Here is a 15,738-nt window from a genome sequence, read left to right on the forward strand (position 1 = left end):
TAAAATTTTAAAAATACTATGATATTTAGGCAATTGCCCCAAACAAATAGTAAAAAGCAGTCATTATTTTATATTTAAATTTAAATTCCAAAAATATCCTTACAACCAAAAATTGTTCCGGGGGCGCTGCCCCGGAAACCCCCGCAGGGGAGCTGCTCCTTGACCCCGCGACCTAACCGGGCAGGTCGAACCATGCCAGGGGACGCTGCCCCCTTGCACCCTAGATAGTTATTTATAAGTTTGCCACCCCCCCCCTGAAAATTAAGGCTGATTCCGCCCTTGAATCAATCATTGTTGTATCATTAGAAACCACTAAAGAAAAGGTTAATTTATATAGCCCATAAATTATAAGAAAGAACAATAATAAACTCCAAATTTGTTAGGTAAAAGGTAGAAAATAGCAACAGGAAAACAAAAATACCCAACTCGGGTATAAAGTAACATAAGTAATACAAGCCCATCCAACCATAGCTTGCAAAGAGAAACATAAGAGAAGAATTCAAAATCCAAAAAAAATGACATAGTATGATCAGGCAAATGGATGCTAAGAGCAGTAGGAAAACATAACGTATAATCCAGCATAAATAACACAAACCTAGCCAACCATAACAAAGAGAAACAAAGGAATTAAATGAACAATAAAAAAAGTGAAGAAAACACAAGACAGTCAACCAAAACCAACAAAGTAAAAGAAAAGGAATAAATCATCATCCAAAAAGACAAAAATGATGCAAACAACAAGAAAATTGAAATACCCAGCAAGAAAATTAAAATACCTAGCTCGGGTATAATGCCATATAAGAAACACAAGCCTAGCCAATCACAAAAGCAAAAAGAAATATATGAAAGAAAATCACCTTCCACAACTAACAAATCGACGCAAACAACAAGAAGAAAGAAGAAACTACCCAACTCGGGATAGAGTCCAACATAAATAACAAAAATGTAGCCAAGCACAACAAGATAAATAAAGGAAGCTAAAATTGAGAAACAACATTCCAAAAAACACAAAAGTATCAACGTTTGAGATATCTGCTCACATGAAGCCAACAATTCAAAGGAAATCTTGGCCATAAACATAATCAAACAATGCTCACAGTGAATCAAAAATAACATTAGAAAAAGTTGGAGTGATGGATTCAAAGGAATAGTGATCAAACCCCTATACAAGCTATATAGAAGCAGCAAAAGGAAACCTCAATGACCTCTAATTACTTTCTTCTAATATAGGGAAAAGTCAAAGCATCAAGTCTGAGCATACCATTCAATACTCTGAAATATGAGTCTTTACTAAATAATTTAGTAGAAAATACTCATACATTACCTTCCCTCCAGGCATGGAAACTTTTGTAATCAAAATGATCAATAGTAGTCAATTTGTTATTAAAAAGGTAAAAAGAATGGCATTGTGTCATGTTTTAGATTACATCAAGGACACTAGCACTTTAGAATCAGTTTTAGTCCATATATCAAAGATATTTTTGGAAATACATAATTTAAGAGCCATATGAAATGCACTCAATTCTACAAAAATAACATTGCATTTGGATAAATTTGAAGCATAGCCATATAAAAATGCTCCTTCATAATCTCTAATTAAACCACCACAACCAGCTCCATCAAGAGTAGGTTTAATCCAACCAAAAAATCTTAGAGGTAGGTTTCATAACTTCATTTTCAAATCCAATATGAAAGAAAGAGGACCAAGAAACATTACCTCTAAAGCATTTCTAATGCAACAACTTTGCAATATATAATTGATGAATTTTGTTCTTATGAAAAATAATAACTCTATCATAGTTCTTTTTTATATCTTTGTGTTTGTTATTCTCTCATATATAAAAGCAAAAAAAAAAAAAAAAACCATAAGAATGACAATAAGAATATGACATTTAAGTCTATTAGCAATATAAACAGCTTGAAAGTAAGAAATGCGCTAAGAGGGGAGTGAATTGGATATTTAATAACTTCTTTAACGAAATGAAAAATCTTTTTATAATTTAATGCGGAAGCAAATTACATTCACAATAAAAAGATTAATTATCAATTTAACCCACATAGGTAATCGCAAAAAAAAAAGTGTACATAAAGTGTGGAAATAAAAAAGAGAAGAACACACCAAATTTATAGTAGTTTGGACAAACCTTGACCTACGTCCATTCCCCGGAGGTACCCTCCAAGTATTATACTAAACCTTTAGTGACTCTCCTTTATCCCCCACAGCTATGTGGAAAAGCACTTACTAAATCACTTCCACCTTCTCCAGTGCGGTGGAGGAGTCGAGTCCTTTGACAACAAAGAGATCTTCTTCTTCCCAAAACTTCCCTTAAGATGAATCTTAAATCCTATGGTACTAAGGTGCAAGCTTGTCGGAGCAACCATGTGAAATCTTCTCCACACTCCCTTGAAACCCCCTCCAAGGATCTTTTCCCTCTCAAACTCCACAATTTCCTCTCTCCCTTTCATGTTCTCTCTTAAAGTTTTTTCCAGAAGGACGAAGACACAATGGCTGCCAAAACTCTTATAAAGTCTTACGAGAAAGCTTAAATAGAGGGCTTCAAAAATCCTAAACAATTAATTAAATCATCAAAGATCGTATTGTATGATCACCAATTAGTACTGTACGAACAATTCAATCGAAATGTAGTTCGTCTATGATGAAACATGAGACGACCAAAATCGACTCTATTGATAGTACCAATATGAACTAGTTCAAACAGTTTGATCAAAATATCAAAATTAAGCTGGTTTGATTGACTAATCATATGATTAAATTAAGTAATATTTTAAACATCATACAATATGATTAGAATAATTTTTCAATTTTAAAATTTTTCCTAATTTAATGGACAGTGGGCTTTCTAATTATAATAGATTATTCAGTACGATGCGGCGTTCATACTATACAATTAATTATATTTCAAAAATATTTTCCCAAGAAAATAAAATATTTTAATTAATTTCTATAATACCAGATCGTATAGTATGATCCATATCATATAGTGTGATGTACTGAAAAATTAAAATATTTAAAATTATTTTTGTTACCCATGTGTGTGTGCACGATCACCAAGATAACATACATCATTATAGGACTTGAGTCAAGAAATTAAAAAACAAATAAATAAAAATTACATACTCATTCAATATAATCTATTCTACCCAATCTTCAGTGAATGTTACATGGTGTACCTGAAATATTAATCAACACACAAATAAATATACATTACAAATACTAGAAAAAATAAAGATGTAATCAATAGTATTTATTATCATCAAAATGATAAACTCGAAAGCCTGGGTTGCAACACAACTAACAAAGATAAGCAATTATTATTACTAGTCTTAATCCTCAAATAAGAAGAATTATCTAAAATAGACCAAACTCTATAATTAATAAGACCATTTAAAAATACATGTTTTATAATTTCATGATAAAATAACATTAATATTTAGAAGCAATAAAAATACCCTTGTCTTTTAATCTATTATCAACATGATCAAAACCTTTAAGAATTCTTCATGTGAATAATAAATATTAATAGGATTGGAAGAATTACAAAATTTATCAAAAGTATTATTAAAATTAAGTTTAGTTCTGAAGCAATTCACCATTCATATAGAATTTGAAATAGGTTGATCATTAAGATGATGTTTTATCCAAATATCACAAATAATGTCAGTAACCTTTTAAGAAACTTGGTTTAAAAGAAGATTTTCATACCACCTTCCATCCTTAATGAAGTTAGAGACCTTCATGTTAGAGATAGAATGAGTATTAAAATAAGATTTAAGAGACCCAATACCAATCCAATCATCCTGGCTAAAATAAAAGGGCCCATTTCTAATCCCTCATTAAAGAGTCATTTATCCTTGCCATTTAATCTTACATAATATGTTCCATCCACAATATTGATCTTTCTTGAAAGTACAGTGGATAGGGTGATTATTTTTGCAATATTTTTTTTTTCATAAATTAGACCACAAGGAATTGTCAGTTCTGAATTTTTTGCCAAAGTTTATAAGAAAAACCTTTAATAACATCAAAAAATAATTTAAAACCCAAACCACCCTCCTTAAAAGGACTAGTACGAGAATTCCAAGACGACCCATGAATCTTTTTATTGTTTGGAGTAGAACCCCAAAAAAATTTATTGATGAGTTTTTTCAGTCTAGAACAAACTTTTAAAGTAGAATTCATAGTTTGCAATAGGTAATAGGCACAAAACACCATACACTTTTATAATAAGCCTAACTCCTATAAATAAGAATTTAAATTTCCAAGCAGATAATTTCTTAACAATTATTGCAAACATTTTATCAAAAATGAAAGAACTTTTAATGACCTTTGTGGAGAGGGGTCCCAAAATAATAAAAAGGAAGCAATTGATTTTTAAAACTAGTTATGAAATTGATGCTATTGGTTCTCTCCATTGGCATACCCTTACACATAATAAAGGTACTCTTATTATTGTTAAAAGTAAGACCACTTTCATTCTCAAATGTTTTAAAAAAGTTTTTTTTATTCTCTTGACATTTCTTATAGAGCCATTACAAAACAAAATGATATCATCAACAAAATAAATATGAGAAATATTTAAACCACCAGAATTCCTAAAGGCCATGCTTTTATAAGTAGCAAAATTATGCTGCAAACCTCTAAATAATATTCATCAATAGTAAAAGAAAGAGCAGGAGATAAAGGATCCCATTGCCTAACACCACAGCCAGATTTTAAAAAAAATCTTGAAGTATACTATTAATAAGAATAGAGAACCAAATATTTTTAGTAATACTTTTAATGTGAGTTATTTGTTAAAAAATGAAAAAGTAGTTAATATTATCATAAGCTTTAGTAACATCCAACTTAAAAAATAAGTTATAACCAATAACATTTTTTTGAATGTCATGAATTACTACCTTGGCAAACAAAATATTGTTAGAAATATTTTTACCTTTCACAAAGCCAATATGATTCAAAGATATAATTCTGGGAAGACAAAGAGCCAATCTATAAGCTATAAGATTAAAAATAATCATATTAAAATTAGTGCTAATGCTATTAGGTCAAAAATCATTCTAGTTTTTAGGATTCTCAAATTTAGGTACTAGAGTTATTGAAGTGTTGGTAAAAACTTAGCAATGTTAAATCCTTTAAAAAAAGTCCAAAATAGCTTTACATAAATTCTCATTAATAATAGGCCAAGATTTCTAATATAAGGCCAAGATTTCTAATATAAGAAAGTAGTAAAACCATCAAGACCAGCAGTTAAGTCCTTATTCATATCCATCATAATATTATAAACTTCAAGTTCATCAAGTGCTCTAGAAAAGTTAAAATTATCCTCCCTATAAATAAGAGAAGGAATAAATTAGGGATGATAAATAGTCCCAACTTCCTTAGAAATACTATGTATAGATTTAAAATGAGAGAAAGTTGAAACATATATAATATCCTGGTCTTCAATCAGATCACTATACTCCAATTTGATTTTATTTATAAAGGATCTAGATTTACTTTTATTGGCTAAAGCATGGAAATATTTGATAATTTTTTTTTCACTCTAAATAAGGTGTTTAGAAATAATTTTTTACCTCTAATAAGCTTCCTCTATATATTGAAGAGAAGTAAGATTATTTTTAGCATTGATAAGAACTTTTTATTTTCTTCACAATTATGAGAGACAAAGTATTTTCATACTAAATGACCTTCTCCTTAGCTTTTAAAATATATTTAAAGATATTACTAAAAAAAATTATTCCACCATCTAAGGATCTATTTAAGACATTTGATTTTTAAAATAAAATAAAAAATAACATTAGTACCCTCGTGGTAATGCATAGGAGTCTTCCAGTTATTCTTAACAACAGTAAAGAAATTTGGAAATTGAAGCCACATGTTCTGAAAATGAAAAAGGTATATATTCATTAAAATTAACTTGCTTGATTCTATAAAACAAGGGAATGAGGTGAGAAGCGGTCCTACTGAGATGCTCTGTAGAAGTATTAGGAAAGAGGGCTAGCCAATCATTATTGAAAAGGAACCTATATAATCTTTCCCAAAGTCTGTCATTAGGAGGGACACCTCCTATTCTCTTAGAAAAAATCACAATCACTAAATTAATAACCATTATATCAATTAAATAATCATGTAACTTTTTCCACAAAGGAAGTATACTAACTTTAGAAAAATTTGTATACACTATAGAACCCATAATAAAAACATTAAAAATAGAAAAATCATAATGAAATATCTGATCAAAATCTCCAATAATTAATAAATTAATATATTATTTCTAAATTAGTCAAATTTTGCCATTAGTGTTAGCATAAGAAAAGTCAAAAATCTTTTTTTTTTTTTTTGAATAATAAAAGTTTAAAAGCATCAACCATAAGCTGAAGTAAAGATTAAACAAATTGTGAATCCTACAAAGATTGCCCAAATGATAGTGAGTTTCAAACTTGCCAACACCTCTAATATTCCATATGATAGAGCTAATTATAAAACCTAGTTTGGCAAGAAGCTTTTGATCTAGTGGCTCTATTATTAGAAAATGGAGTACCGTACTTTTTCTTTTCATATTTTTTCTTAGAAGAGACCAAATAAAAATCATCCAATGATTCATGTAAATTATTAAAATTTAAATCTTTAAAAGAGTTATTTGGGTTGAAATCCTCAGGTGAATTAATTTTCCCTTCTTCCCAATTTGAAACCTTTCGTACACCAGGACTCACCCCCCCAACCAGATTGACACTTCGAGTCCTTATCAGCTAATAATATTTTAGAAGTAGAAATTGTAGGAACTAGAATAGGAGCAACATTACCATCGTTAGGCATTAAATCACTAAAGGAGTTAGTAACTAAACAAGAACGTATAGAATCATTAGGTTTAATGTAAATATTATTAACCTCCTAAGATGGAGTATTTGATATCTCTTTCCCAATGAGAACAATGTTGCAATCATAGATAATTGGGATACCCTCCCCATCCATAGAATCTTGAACACCAACATTTTTCTCAATAAAAGAAACATTGTTTAAATCCTTAACCCCTAAAGAAGGGGCTAGAGAAGCATTTCCATTTCGATCAACCCTCACAAGTTTTAGTTTAAAATAAACTTTTTACCTCAATGAGGTGCAGTAAATAACACTCAAATTTACAGTAACCAAGCATTTTATAGTGATCACACAAAAGGATAAAAATTCTTCCATCACAACCTTCTAAACATAGACAAATTTCTTAAAACTAAGCTACTTGGTATTAGGATATTTTTTAGAAATTTCCAACTCCACAATAACTCGAGCAATAGATATTCTAGTCTCATTAGTCATGGTATTGTCCATTTGAGGAGGAAGACCAAATAATGAGACCAAATGAAATAAAATTTGAGGGAAAAAATGAGGTCGTAAATATAAAAAAGAAAATAAAATAGGAATGGCAGTGATTCCTTAAAAACTGTTAAAGAAAGGAGACAATTTAATAGATCTCATTAAACAGTTACTAACATAGTATGTTCAATGAGCAAAATATAGCTATAATCTAAATCATTAGTTAGCTTGATCAATATGTGACGAGGATCCAATAAGGCAATCGAAAACTCACCAAAAAGTTTCAAGAAGAAAAAATTACATATCACATCAAGCTTAGGCCGGTGAAGTGAAAACTTCCCAGCTAAAGAAAACTCAAAAGGAGCAGAAAGCTCCTCACCCTCCTCAGAGATCCGAGTACAGTCATCCTACTGTGGGTTGTGGTTTTAAGCTTATGAAAAATAACCGAGGAAGAACCAGCTATAAACTCCTTAAAAGAGAAAATTTGATTTTTAATGGCTAAAAATCAAGACCAATCATCTTAATAGGGCTAGTTGCCATTTAAGAGGGAAATGCTCTCAAAAGAAGCTACAACATAATTAAAATGCCAAGAAAAAGAAAAACCTAGTTAGGTCATGGCCGATGAACAAAGAAAGAGCACTAGAGAAATAAGAGTAGAAGACTTCCCAAAGAAAGTTGAAGAGCAGGAAAGAATGAAATATTCTTGGCAAAAGCTAGAGGTCAAAACTTACGAGCACCAGCGTTACTAGGGTAGGATGAAAGTAGAGCAATGACCTTCCTTAAAACTTTTAAATGATCGCAAAGTTAAAATTGCATAAGAGTTCTTATGTGAAAACCCTAAAAGACTAAAAGAAATTAAAATCATGATGTCTTGCTGAGTTGAAATTATTCATTATGTAAATAAATAATATAGAAATATGCCCTTCACTTAATTAGAGAATGCCAAAGTACAAATTCTAAATTATAGGCCTCATGTGAGTGTAGTGAAAAGTATTATTGAAGTAAAGAGAGGTAATATGCATCAATGTCAATCGATGGTCAACAAAAATAGGTCAATAAACAAAAGTCATTAATGTCAGTTGATGGCGAGTTATAGTGGTCATGTGACAGCATACGTTGGTGTCACTTGGCAAAAATTGGACTTGACCGCTCATGAGCTTTTGCAATTTTTTTAAGAGATATGAAATTATTTTAATAAAAGAATGCTCTATTTAATTCTGTAAATTTAAAATGGCATTAATTGAAAGAAGGGTAAAATACCCCCTCTAAGGGCAATAAAAAAGTTACAATACATCTTTCTAAGCTTTCTTTTTCTTCCAAAAAAAAAAAAATCTATGTTAAGAAGGATGGAAACAATTGGAGCAGTGTGCCTTAGCAAAGTGAAGTGGAGATGGTAACAAAAAGGGTTCTAAAAAAATATTAAGAATTTGTATAATACCTTGATTTTTATGCTTTTGAATAATTTTAAGTAATATTTGTTAAATCTAATTCTTCAATCATGTAATCTATGATGGGTTTTTTGTGTAATATTTCAAATAATTATGTTATTCCCAAGAAATTTTTACTTAATATTATATTATTAATTACTAAGAGATTTAGTAATTAGAATGTCCTGATATTGAAACTATGATCTATCTTTCTTCAATGATTTTTTGCAATCAAATTGATTGTGAACAATTTCTAAATTATTTTACAAAGGTTTTTTTTTTTTTTTTGAGATATGCAAATTGCATTAAATGAAAAGGAAAACTATTACAAACTAAAGCAGAAAAAACCTAATAGCCATCCTTTCAAAACATAGTGAAAGGAAGCATTTATTAAAAAGAAAATTAAGCAAGATTATAATATTTGAAAGATATGAAATTCCATAAAGAAAATAAGATCCTCTACTCCATATTTTAAACCAATTGGGGTGGAGGGTATACCAAAGATTAAAACAACCCAAAATGTTGATTAATATCCCAGAATTCCCAATTAAGTAAAAAATAGAGAATAAAAGAATCTTAGTTCTCAATATTTTATCCCCATCTTTCAAATACCCACAAAAGCTTAATTTAAAATCGAAATAAGACTTAAAAAAACAACTAATAAAAGAAAAGAACCATTACATGTAAGCAATAATCTTCATGCTTGCACCACCATTGGATCTTCACAAAGACGATCAACTTCATACAAACCATGTTTTGTATATCCAGATGCAAATCCATCCATCCGTCCATCCATAGACCTCCAAAGTTCTCCAGGCCTTTATCCCATTTCTCTTGATACTTACCATTATCACCCATAATAAACTTAACTATGAGATAAATGGTGAGGAGAAGCCACCACTTTCACCAAGACTCCCCAATTTTCTCCCTCTAAGGCTACCTTTGATTGGCCCAATGGAATTCAAATCTCTATTAAATTTTTTCTTGTGATGAGCTGTTTTATTTGGCAGCTGAAATTTACCATAATCAATTCCATTAATATTCTCTTTCTTTAAATTAGCTTCAACCATATATAAATTTCCGGAATCTGGAACATTTCTGGAATTTGGAGCAGCTTTTTCAATATCTTCAACAACCCTTGCATTTCGATCCTCTCCATCATTGTCTTCTTTAATAACTCCTAACTTTTTCTTTTCAAATAACTCATCTTGATGGCTTGAACCTTCAATTCCTTTATCCATAACATCATTTTTTCCAGAAATATGCTCCAATTCTCTGTCTTCACCTGGAATTGCCTCCAAATCATTAATTTGATCTATATCTTGAGTTGAGTCTTCCCGAACCATTCCTTCAGCATTAACGTCCAAAGCAAGCAAATTGACTTGCTTACCTTGAACATGAGTATTAAGTTCTTCCATTTCTAATATATTTCCAATCTAATGACCATTGGATAGAACATTAAACTTATTAGAAGTCTTCATATGAACGTGAGTTGAGTGAACCTCATTGTTAACAACCTAATGCTGAGTTGTAGATTTCTGATTTTGGCTCTTCTTCAATCTTTCAAATTTCACATGCATCCAAGGGCTATACACATTTGAATCTTCACTAACAATTTCTTCTACTCCCAAAGCTTTCTTCCCTTTATTTAGATCTTCTTTCTGAGTCTTAAATTGATCTTCTTTCAAAGCTTCCGGACACCTCTCAACATTATGGAAAATCTTACCACATTTGAAACATAAAGATGAGATTTTCTCATACTCAATTTTTTTGGAAAAATTTACCATATAAACCTTCAATTCAAATTCCATGAGATAGTTTAGAATCTAGATTGATGCGAACACAAGCTTGTGCAAATTCTCGTCTTCCCCATTTAAACATTTTCCCATCCAAGAATAATGAAACTCCTATCTTTGAAACAATCTTTGTAACATTAACCTCATCCCAACAATATAAAGGCAAATGAGGCAAATGTATCCAAATCGGAGAAGATAGCCCTTTTAATGAGGTTGAAGAAAATTGAGGTGTCCATTTATCCAACCCTATTATATGTCCTCCCACAAACCAAGGACCTCCACTCAGCACTTCTTCCATAATTTGAGAAGATTGAAACGAACACAAAATCCAATCAAGACCCAAAGAGGTGAGGTGAAATTTTCTAAATCTATTACATTGCCTTCTTAACTCGATGCTACAAAGAGAAAAAGGAACACATCTTCCAAATATTTTTACCACAAGAGATTTCTGAAGTAGTTTAATGTTCTCACATACCTTCTCCATATTCAACTTTACCACATTTGAGTCTACCTCATCTTCAGAATCTTGATCTTTGTAGTTCACTTTAATATGATTGGTTTCAACCCAATCATTAACCAATCCAAACTTACTGCTTTTAGGAATTGGAAGAACATTTCTGCCTTCTTCCATAAGCCTTTCTTCATTTGATCTCAAATCTTTATCTTGTGTTACCTTATCTAAATTCGAATTCAAATCCGTTGAATCTTGATTATCCATATTACTTTCAGCAACAGTTGGGTTAGCAAATCTGCTAACTTTTAATTTGAAACCTATGGATGAAGATGCTTTTGACTCATTAGCTGATAGCAAATCCTTCTTTCTGGGTGAAAGAACATTCAAATCATTCTTCTCCATCTTAGCTAATAATCTCTTTCCTTTATCCATCATCGGAATATCCTCACGCACAGGAGTAACACATCCTTCATTGAAAACCAGAGAATGCTGATTAATCAACCCTTCCAAAAATGGAACGTGTCTGCTTTTGGATCCAACATGAACTGAACCAGTAGGATGCCGCGCAAAGAAAGGAATGGAGGTGTTTCGATCATCATCTGCCGATGACTGGTGACCCTCCACCATCCAATCAAACCGGGAATAGAATCTGAAACAAAATTCAAAAAAACACAAACTTCTCTCTCTGAAAACCTAGAGCCTCTCTCTCTAGTGGTTTGTATTTCTCACAAAGATTCAGAGATTATGTATGTCTCAATTTATCATTTTATTTCAAATTACTATCATTATTTAGTAAAATTATAAGTCATAAGATTTGAATTAATGAGAAATACAAAAGCAGAGTAATTTTGAGAGAGTAATTTTTATTTTTTGTAGTTTCAGTGAGAAATACAAACCACTTCTTAGAAAGATTCAGAGTAATTTTGAGAGAGTCATTATTTAGTAATAAAAATTTTGAGATTAGTAATTTCTTAAATAATTTTTTTAAAGATTATGTATGTCTCAATTTATCATTTTATTTCAGAGATTTTAATATACTGAATGGCAATTTCATAGGACCACTTCTATGTAATTTTTATTTTTTGTTTGTAAATAATGAGAATATCATAAGAAATCTTTAAAAAAATTCAAGCTAAAATAATGTCATTCAGTATATTAAAAGATTTAAGATTTGTAACTTTATGAAATATACCTAGTTATTAATTGCATACTTTTGAAATTTTCTTATGGCTTATTCATTGATCAAAATTATTTAAGAAATTCTTGAATTTTTTTTTTTTAGAATTTCTTATGAAATTGCTTTCTCTAAAAAAATTCACGAGTATCTATTGATCAACAATTCTTCTACTATGTTCTTATTGTAGTAATATTTATTGATGTATTAAATGCATAAATGCTTTTAACATTCATGATGTCATTAAAAATAGGACTTATCAATCTATATCTTTCAAAAACCCTTTACGCACTTATCACATATCTACATCTTCTTTCTATATAAATTTTACCTTAGTGTGCTATAGATGTATATATATTTCAAGCATTATTGAAGATGAAGTTTGATGCTCAACAAAATTCTACATAAAGTTTCTAAGGATTGAGAACAAGTAAATATTATAGTTTAAGACCAAAAAAGTAATGGCCTTATAGGATCAACTAACAATTTTTGAACTAATGATGGCTATATCAGCTTCCTCTAATATCAATATGTTAATCATAATCAAGATGAGTTAAATTAAGTAGATATCAAAGAACTTAAAGACAATTGAAGTAGAGAAGAAAGGTCTTCAAGTGGAGAAAAGGAATTATAAGATTAATTGTTATAAAAAGTGATTGCCTATTTAGAAGTTAAAGATGGGATGTGAGTTAGATTTTTAAAGATTGTAGAAGATTTCATGAAAAGATATCAACCCATTAGAAGTTAAAATTTGAGTAATGATGTAGTACATAGAAGTGGTCCTATCATTATGGCAAGGGCAAGATCACATGAAGCTCAAGCAATGAAGAGCAAGAATAAGAGTAAGAAAAAATAAGGAAATAACTATGCATTTAGTCTAATATATTTTCTTAATGTATTTTCATTTTTGTGGATTGTATATGTTTGAAGACTTAGTGTTGTGTGGACTTTATGTATCAAGTGGTGATTTTATGAGTAAAAAAGCTAGGGAGAGTGGGATAAAGTGGTTAGGGAGTGATGTAATTGCCAAGCAAGTGGCTAGAGTGTGAAGTGGCCAACCAAGCATGAAGGAGAGAGTAGTTGGGGTGGTTGCTTATGGGTCCATTACAAGAAAATTGCCCATTACCAAGTGAAACCATTAATTTTCTAATGGATTTTGATGTTTCCGGTAAATGCCACATCTGAAATGATATGTGGTGGGTTTTTTTAGCCGAAAAATTATTTATAATAAATTTCTAATAGTTTTCTGGCAGATTCTACTTTCATTGTGACCAGCGGACGGAGTGGCAGAGAAGAGAGAATCGTCGCTAAAAAATTTCGGTGGCATTACCAGCGTCTAAACTACCGAAAACACCCGTATGTAATTTGTTGCAGGCTATCCACCAAAAAGCCGCTGGTTCTCATAAAAAACTTTTCATTCAATTTTTTGTTGCGTTGCCTTGTATGAAAAATTTATACTAGAAAATCTTTGGGAAAGTTACCAAAAACCTTTAGCAATGCCAAAAAAAATGGCAGACCCTTATTATTCCACAAAAATATTTACATTATAAACCTGCAATAATTAATGGATGTATACATAACAAAATATTTCATTATACAACATTGCTACTCAAAACGTAATATAATAGTTCAAAGCATAAGTTTATCAGCTTCAAAACTTGACCGTTCAACATAAGGAACTTTAAAATATAAAAACTATTTAAACAAGTTTTAAAAACACAATAATAAGTCCTCCAAACTACTACAATAACTTAACACAATAATAAATTTTCAAAATAAGTTCTTCAAACTACTACAACAACCTAAACAGTTTGCCAGGTAGAGTAACCCTTCTCTATTACCACATGGAGAATGACCTTTATAGACTCTTCAGACTCTGAAGAATCTCCTTCCTTTCACGTCTTAGCCCAAAGGAGATGCCGCTCCTTCATTTAGCTCCTCGCTATGGCAAAAATGTCGCTCCATCATTTTGTCTCTTGGCCTGACGGATAAGTCATCCCTTCATCAACTCCTTGCTATAGCACCGATGTTTTCCCTCCTTCCACCTCCCAGCCCAATGGAGATGTCATTCCCTAGCCTCCTCAGCTAGTAAATCTTTCATCCAACGACTCTTCCAAGAGTCCAACACCATGACACGGAAGACCAAAAGATGCACACTAACAAAAAATAACTATGTGAAACCTCACACCTCTTGACACCCTTAAGAAAAAGCTCCCTCAATCTCACCTTCTCTCTCCCCCAAGTGGCTTGGACTTTCACACAAGCTAGGATACACCCCTCTCATTCTCTTAAGATCTCTCTCTCTCTTTGGAAAATATATTCTAATACGCAATTTCTTATTGATTCTACAATAGGTTGTTAAACCTAAGTTAATGTCCCAAGGCTAACCAAAAGGGGGGTGAATTGGTACTTTTAAAAATTACTTCTCTTGGATTTAAAAAGTAGAAACCAGTTAATAATTAGTAGTAAGTTAATTGATATTTTATAAGTAAAAGTTTCAACCACGTAATTAAAGTAACTTGCAGTAAGTAAATATGCAACAGAAAAAATAAACGACACAGATTTAAAGTGGTTCGGTAAAATAGGACCTGCATTTACTCCCTGAAGACTCCGTCTTTAGGTATTACACTATTATCATAAGTGTCTCACTTTTTTCCCCCACAGCAAAGCGGAGAAGCCTTTACAAAACTCTCTTCCACCAATTCCCGGTGCAACAGAGAACCGTCGGCTGTTCACACTCTCCAAGTGTAGGCAGAGAACCTTCATCCTTTTACACCCTCCAAGTGTAGGTAGAGTACCTTTGGCTATTCACACTCTCCAAGTATAGGCAGAAAACTTTTATCTTTTCACACTTCCCAAGTATCGATAGAGAACCGTCATCTATTCACACTTCCCAAGTGTCGGCAGAAAATCGGATCTTATATGAAGATCTTCTCACGAGCAATCTAGAAAGACAAGATGAAGACTGATAATAAATAATTGCAAAGAGATTCTTACCTTTGAGTAACCCTATAAACCCTTCACACTCCACTTGCAAGAAATCTCACTGAAATACTCTCTCACACTCTCTCTTACAATTGCCCTTAAAGACTCACGAAGACAAGATTTTTTAAGATCAGTTTTTATGGACCCTTTTATATAAAAGACACGAAAAATCATCCAAAAAAATTGAAGTTTTCAATTTTGAACGTACATGATCATCCTATACGATCGTATGTTCGTACGTACGAATAAGTCAAATACTATTGTGTATGAACCTATCGTGAATCGGTACGAAATCATTTCATACCCGATCATCGTCCGATACACTGTGTTCTTCCGATACGAACAGAAAAATTTTAAAGTTCATCGATACAAAATGTAGAATGAAATAAATGAATCTAGAACCGAGATGTTCATCCTGGTACGATTCAAAATATTATCCCGTATGATCTTCGTATATGGCCGATAGAGAGGCCTTCGTCCTAGTACGATAAAAAATTTCATCCTGTATGATCTTCGTATTTGGACAAAATAAAGGCCTTCATCCCGGTACGATAAAAAAATATCATCTCATA

This window comes from Dendrobium catenatum, unplaced genomic scaffold (genome assembly GCF_001605985.2).
Source record: "Dendrobium catenatum unplaced genomic scaffold, ASM160598v2 fragScaff_scaffold_146, whole genome shotgun sequence".
NCBI lineage: Eukaryota > Viridiplantae > Streptophyta > Magnoliopsida > Asparagales > Orchidaceae > Dendrobium > Dendrobium catenatum.